At 43.8% G+C, this 6684-nt stretch overlaps 1 long non-coding RNA gene across 1 annotated transcript; it reads right to left on the bottom strand.

The window, feature by feature from the left end:
* Positions 1-766: 766 nt before the first annotated feature.
* Positions 767-4139, bottom strand: LOC113192233 (uncharacterized). The gene is made up of 3 exons (XR_003301992.2): positions 3966-4139; positions 3737-3828; positions 767-959 (listed from the first exon to the last, which is right to left on the bottom strand). It is a non-coding gene; the product is annotated as an uncharacterized LOC113192233 (long non-coding RNA).
* Between the last annotated feature and the right edge of the window lie 2545 nt (positions 4140-6684).

Raw genomic sequence — 6684 nt, 5'->3', positions numbered from 1 at the left:
ATAGGAAATGAGACAGAGAAGGGAAGGATGCTGATCTTTATGTACAAGTGAGCAAGAGACCACAGCAGGCAGCGAGTAATCCTGCCAGGGGGCCCGTGAAAGCATGTGGAGCAAGTCTCAGAGTGGGCTTCCCAGAAAAGCCAGGATGCTGGTGGATTCTTTGGAGAGTGCTGCTGGGTTATGGAGGCATTGGCTTGCCATCACCTGCAACCTACCCTGTACAGGGTCCCAGGGACAGTTGTGGGGCTGAGATCTGCAGGTGACCAGGAGGAAGCTCAGGCATGAATAGGAGCAGGGGACTGGGGCCTAAAAGCTGAAGTCAGACTCAGACGCATACATGGTAGTTCTTACATTGCCCTGTAAGTAGAAAGTTAAGCTGTACAAAACCATAAGCATGCTTTTTTTTTTAATAGAAGGGAGTAAGAATTTTATTTGGAACCTAGTCCGATTTAGATTTCCTACAAAAACCCAACCCCTAAAACTTTGTAAGGACCCAAGAAGAGTTGGCTCATCTAATAAAGAGGACATATCAATGTCATTATAGCATTTTCACTAAACTATCGTGCTAATGACTCTGTAAAGCAGTATCCTTTAACCTTTATAAAATATTTTCCCCCATGAAGACAGACTATGGGGCAAAAAACTAAGCAAACAAACAAACAAAAAACCAAAAACCATACCCCAATTTATTCACAAAGGCACTTTTAATTTAGTATTTAAATTTGATTCCATCATTTCTGGGCAAAAACATGGAGCAACCCCTGAGTGTCTCCTGGATGTCTGTACATTTTTGAGACAATGCAAGCAAGTTCATGAGGCCTCGGTCAGGGTTACACAGGGAGGGAAATACCCTTGAACGTGGGCTTCTCTGTGGAAATCATTCCAGTGCAGACGAAAGGAGAGGGAGACACACAACGCCCTCTATTGTCACGGCAGGTCAACGGTGTGGGCACAGTCCTCTGAAAGCAAAAAGAGCAACAACCCTATGAGAAAGGGGAACCTGTATCCACAAGGACGAAACCCTGGGTTTCTGAGGACCAGCCACTGGCATACGACTCTGCCTACGAAGTGGGAAACACCCATGAGTTCTGCGGATCTGTCAAAACCATTTCTGGTAGAAGCAGCCCCACCTTCCACCTGCTGGTAACTGGAGAACACTGAGCCATTTCTGGTTCTGGTGGATTTTTTTTTTCCTGGACCTGCCAGGAATGTGACTTTAGGGTGCAGCCAGCCAGGGCCAAGGCGTGGGAGACCAAGGCATTTCAACAGCTGCTTGGGGGTGGGGGCGGCAGCACATTTTAATTGTCTCAAGGCAAACACCATGGGGCTTAGTTTACCCTCCCCTCTCTGGCCTTTCAAGAAAGTAGTGTAAACGGGTCCATTATAATCCTGTTTGGAAAATCCAAGAATTGATTGGTAATTAGGACCACTCTGCATAATCTAGGAGGAGGGAAGAGGTAAGGGAAGAGAAACATTTTTGCTTTCTCTTGATGCTCTGCGAGGTCCTGCCCAGGAATTTCCCTCCTGTCTGCAGAGTTCTGCACCTAGACTCCTTCCCCAGGCATTCCTGGAACAAATGAAGTTTCCCTGAAGAAAATGCCTCAGGATGACATGGCAGTGTCATCAGGATGGGCCCTGGGTGTCCTTCTCATGGGTCAAGGTTTCAGGAGGTTCTTTCCTCCAGGCAGCCACACAATGCCACATCAGCCTGGGCTGGGTTCTCCCCACCTTCATTGACATTCCTGGCCTTGCTGTGGCTCCATAAGAGAACCTTGCCTTTCCTCTTCCTTTCAAACTCAACATCTTGCTGGTCCTCAGGGAAGCCCTGGGGCTCATATACTGGGAAGACCAGGGAGGCACAGAGAGGTTGTAGGGCATTCAGGGGCACACAGCTGACAAATGCAAGGCAAGGATTCAAAGTTGAGTCTTTTGTCTCCAAACCCAGGACTCTTCCCTTTTTATTCCAGTGTACTCCTCCCAGGCAATCACGGAAACAAGTATTTAAAGATACAAACCTGCTTTCACATATTAATCAGAAAGGAGTATACGCCTGCTCTTATTCATCTCTGTGCAGACTGTCTTACCAAAGGCAATTCTAACGTGGGAAGTGAATTCCAGGTGGGAAAGATGGTGATGATAATGACAATGGCCACCGTTCATTAAGTGTGTACCAAGTCACGAAGCTAAGTCATATATCCATTCCCATTCACAGACCAAAAAAAAAAAAAAATGAGGCTGGGTTAAATACCACACTCCTGTAGGTCCCAAAGCCACTATGTGGCCAACCTGGGTATTCAAAACCACCAGAGTGCTCCTGACAGCACCACCTTCTCTTTTGTGGCACAAAGGACCTCAGGCATCTGAGTCACTCTACACATTGTGATTAGCAAACTCCTCCACCAGTGGACTAGAAGTCCTGCTGCTAATGTCAGTTAAGGCTTAGGAAGGACAATGAGGTGCTGAGGACTATCCTAACCGCTTTCACATATTAACTCATTTAGCCCTCAGTGAGCAATGAACTGTTATCACTTATCCCTTATTGCACAGGTCAGCAGCCTCAGGCCAGCCCTAGTCACCAGCAGAGTCTCAGTTACTTGCCACCTCGGGGTATAAGCCACGAGAGCCAGAGGGGGCCAGAGTTGGTGACCTAACCACTTCCCCATGACTCTGCTACAGATTTGGCACAGGACGGCTCTCTCTTCTTCCCCTGGCTCAAAGGATGAAGGTAGATCTTGTTCAGTAGATACCTGTTCATTCTGGCAGGGCCTTAAAAGTGAATCTGCTTGACTCTGCCTGAAGCGACTGCGGCTTGTGGAACTGGGTAAAAGGGCAGTGCCGACAATGCTTTGCCAAAAGTGCTCCTGCAGCCCTGCTGTGGCTGGCAGAGGGCCCCCCAGGGGTGTCTGTTATTAGCACATCTTGTGCTGTGCCATGGGAAGATATAAGTCTCCAGTCTGGCAATGATTTTGTGCTAGGACAGGGAGTCACCTGATGCCAACTGAAAATGCTGCCTGAACCTGCGGATGACAGAAATGACCAAAGCATGTCTTTGTTTGGCACCTTGATTTATGTGTGACCTGGTTTTAAAGGTTGTGTTTACAATGGATATTTCCTTAGACACAATCCAAACATTTTCCTCTTTGGCCATGAGCACCAGCAAAGCAAGGCTGTCTGGTGTCATTGCTGACCTGTAACGTCCCAGGACCTAAACTTGAACGGTGACTCATGCATTTCATGGGCAACATCAAGCGTTTCTCACTGCAGACACACACACACAGAGTCTAGGAATGCCATGCCCTCAAAGACAAACCTGCTTCCTTATTTACTTCCCTGCTTTCCTCAGGAATGGCTGGGAGCCATTTGCTTTCCTGGGAGAAGGGGAGAGAACCCCACATTGTCAATGTCTCCCATGGGCCACGTGGAGCTGCTTTCTGTAACATCGCCTCACTTACTCCTCAAAGAATTGCCTCAGTTAGTTCACACAGAAATCTGTTGACGTGGCAGTTACGATGCCTACTGTACAGAATCAGAAAAATGAAGCCACTTATCCCAGGTCATGCAGCTAAAAAGTGGAACCAGGATTCAAACCCAGGTTATTTTGACCACATCCTCATCTTACTTGTGGGCCTCCTTAACTTTTTAGCTCAGAAAATTATCTTCATGCACACACAAACAAAACACATGCACACACAAACACACCCTGCTACCAGATGCTAAGAGCAATGCAGATGCTTACTTAATTGTTGAACAAGGTAGCACGAGCCTGTAATTGCAGCTGAGGCAGGAGGGTAGCAAGTTCCAGGCCAGACAGGGCAACTCAGCAAGAACCTGTCTCAAAAGAGTAAAGTGAAAAATGGGCTGGGGATGTAGCTCAGTGGTAAAGCACCTCTAGGTTCAATCCCTAGTGCAGCAACAACAACAAAACTTGAATGAATGAATGATATCAGTTTTTAGTTAGCGCTCACTTTGCCATAAACTCCTCTGAGAATACTCTAATCAGGCCATCATCCATTTCTGACTGCTTAGTGTCTCTCAAATAGCTATCCGTACCACATACTTTACTTTCACAATAGACTTAAACTTCATTTTATTCTTTTCTACCCCCTTGTCCCTCAGTTGAATCTTTCAGGTTCACCTGCTTCGCTCCCACTGTCCAATTCAATGCTGACAAGATTGCAGACCTGGCGAGCCTCCAAATCGGCTGGTCTGAAAATAGATTATGAAGTCAGGAAGACACCTTTATAATCCTGATGCTATTAATACCCAATGAATGGAATTCCTAGCACACCCTGTGGCTGGTCAATTGTCATATAGCATCATTCATGCACTTCACAGTAAGAGAAATGATCTAATTTATCCGCCAGATAAGAACCCTTAAATTTGTCACTAACACATTGTCTGAAGCCCTAGCAAACGTCACTACCCAGCCCACACCTCACATGTTCTGTATTTACTTTCACTCCTCCATGCAAAGTGATTGATAAACATAATACAATGGATGGTTTTCTCAAAATTCCAGTTTTCCACCCTCCATAGTGTTCTCTCAATCCAATATTTTCATAACTCAAGTTTCTGCAGCAACTTGTCCTTTCCTTAAACAAACAAACAAAAAAAAGCAAAAAAAATAACGCCCCCCAAAATAAAAAAACAGGAAGGGGAAAAACTCCTTTCTGCTCATGGCTCTGATTAGCTATGAATGGCAAACATTTCCTTGTGAGAGGATGGAAATGTGAAATAGTTAAAGCTGAAGACAGCCAAAATTACCTAGCCATAACCGCCTTAGAAACCCTTAAGTTGTTGAAGCTTTAAGAAAAATTGAAAATGAAAGAGAAAAAAACTTACCCATCTTAATTTTTCTAGGAGTGTGTAAATTCAGATATGAATTATATATAAATATAAGAATGCCATTGGGGCAGTGCAATCATTATATTGCTTATTGAGCAAATATGATTTTTAAATGTGCTTTCAGAATTGAGCTCCTGCCACCCACAATGGGGGAGGCAGTGCTTTTTCACCCTGGTAAGCTTCTTTTGAAATAAAGGCAATGATTTTCACAGATATCAAAGAGCATTCATTCACTGTCAACATTAATAATTAACTTTGCTGTCATCCCATAAGAAGGGTGCATTTAAGGGAAGATTATCAAAAGACAACAAAGAAATCTAGGTAGTGGTGACATCACAAGATTCCAGGACGTCCCTAGAGAAGATGCCTCTTGAGGTTGCAAATTTGCTAGGTAAACTCTCTGGATCAAACTTATCAATATCCGATAAAGGCTTATGCTGAGACAGGCGAAGATAGGAAAAGCTCATGTTGCCTTCCCTGCTGCCAAACAGCCACAAGAAGAACCACAGTCCAGTCTATGCAATGAGTATGCAATTTTACTTATATTCACTCAATCTCTCTTTCTTTCTTTCTTTTTCTTAAAAAAAAAACTTATTCAGTTATACATTAAGCATTTTTCTAGATACTAGAGGTAAAGAACAAAACAAACTCTCTGCCCTGATGGCATTTACTGTTGTTACTCAGTATCTTCAGGGGATTGGTTCCAAGGTCCCCTGCAGATACCAAAATCTCAGGAGTCTCAAGTCCTTACATAAAATGGTGTAGAGCTGAGGATGTAGCTCAGTGGCAAAGTGTGTGCTTAGTATGCACAATGCCCTGACTTCAATATCAAACACCAAAAAAATGAATAAATAAAATAGCATAGCATTTGCATAAACAGCATAGCATAACCTGTGCTCACCTTTCTGTATAGTTTAATTTAATTTTCTGTGGTGTTGGGGAGCAGACCCAGGGCCTAGCACATGATAAGCAACTACTCTGCCACTGAGCCACATCCCCAACTCCTTCCATTTACTTTAAAGTATCTCTAGATTACTTATAATACCTAATATGATGTAAATTATATGTAAATATGTTTGTGTTCTATTGTTTAGGGAATAATGATCAAAACAAAAGTCTATACATGTTTAGTACAGATGCAACTTTTTTTTTCATTATTTTCAATATGTGGTAGAGTCTTTGGACAAGGGACCCATGGATAAAGTAGACTACATATTTTGCTGGATAAAGAAAAAAATATATACAAATATATACAGATATAACATAAAATTATATATTACACCAATACAGTATATACCAGGATATAATCTATTATAATATAGGTCCATGGGGGGAAAATGTAAAGTAGGGTAAAGAAGATGGGGATAGAGACCAGGTTTGGTATTCTATCACATTGGATGGTGTCAGGGAAAGCCACTTTGATAAGTTGATTGTTGAGCAGAAACCTGAAGGAAGGAGGGAGGAAGTCAGGTTGACTCCCGCAGGAAGACTGCTCTAGACAAGGGGGACAGCCGGTGGACAGGATCTGTGAGGGAGGAACCTGTTTCCTGTGCTGTGCTAAGTCTGGAGTGCAGTGAGCACAGGGGAGTCAGTTATCAGGGGAGGGCAGGGGCATGATGAGCCAGTCCCCACAGAACTTTAAGGGCCACTGTGGGAAGTCTTTTATCTAAGTGAGCTAAGAAGCAATTGGAGGATTAGCTGAGTAGTGACACTTTCTGACTCCCTGAAGCCAAAAGGCATCAGAAATGTTCCAAATATCTAGTAGAAAACAGATGGTAGGGCAGTAAAGGCAGGAGTTGGGGTCCAGCTAGAGACATTCTGCAATAATTCAGGCCAGAG

The sequence above is a fragment of the Urocitellus parryii genome, chromosome 9, assembly GCF_045843805.1.
Source record: "Urocitellus parryii isolate mUroPar1 chromosome 9, mUroPar1.hap1, whole genome shotgun sequence".
In the NCBI taxonomy this organism is placed as follows: Eukaryota; Metazoa; Chordata; class Mammalia; order Rodentia; family Sciuridae; genus Urocitellus; species Urocitellus parryii.
This window is presented reverse-complemented; position numbering and strand designations above follow the sequence as displayed.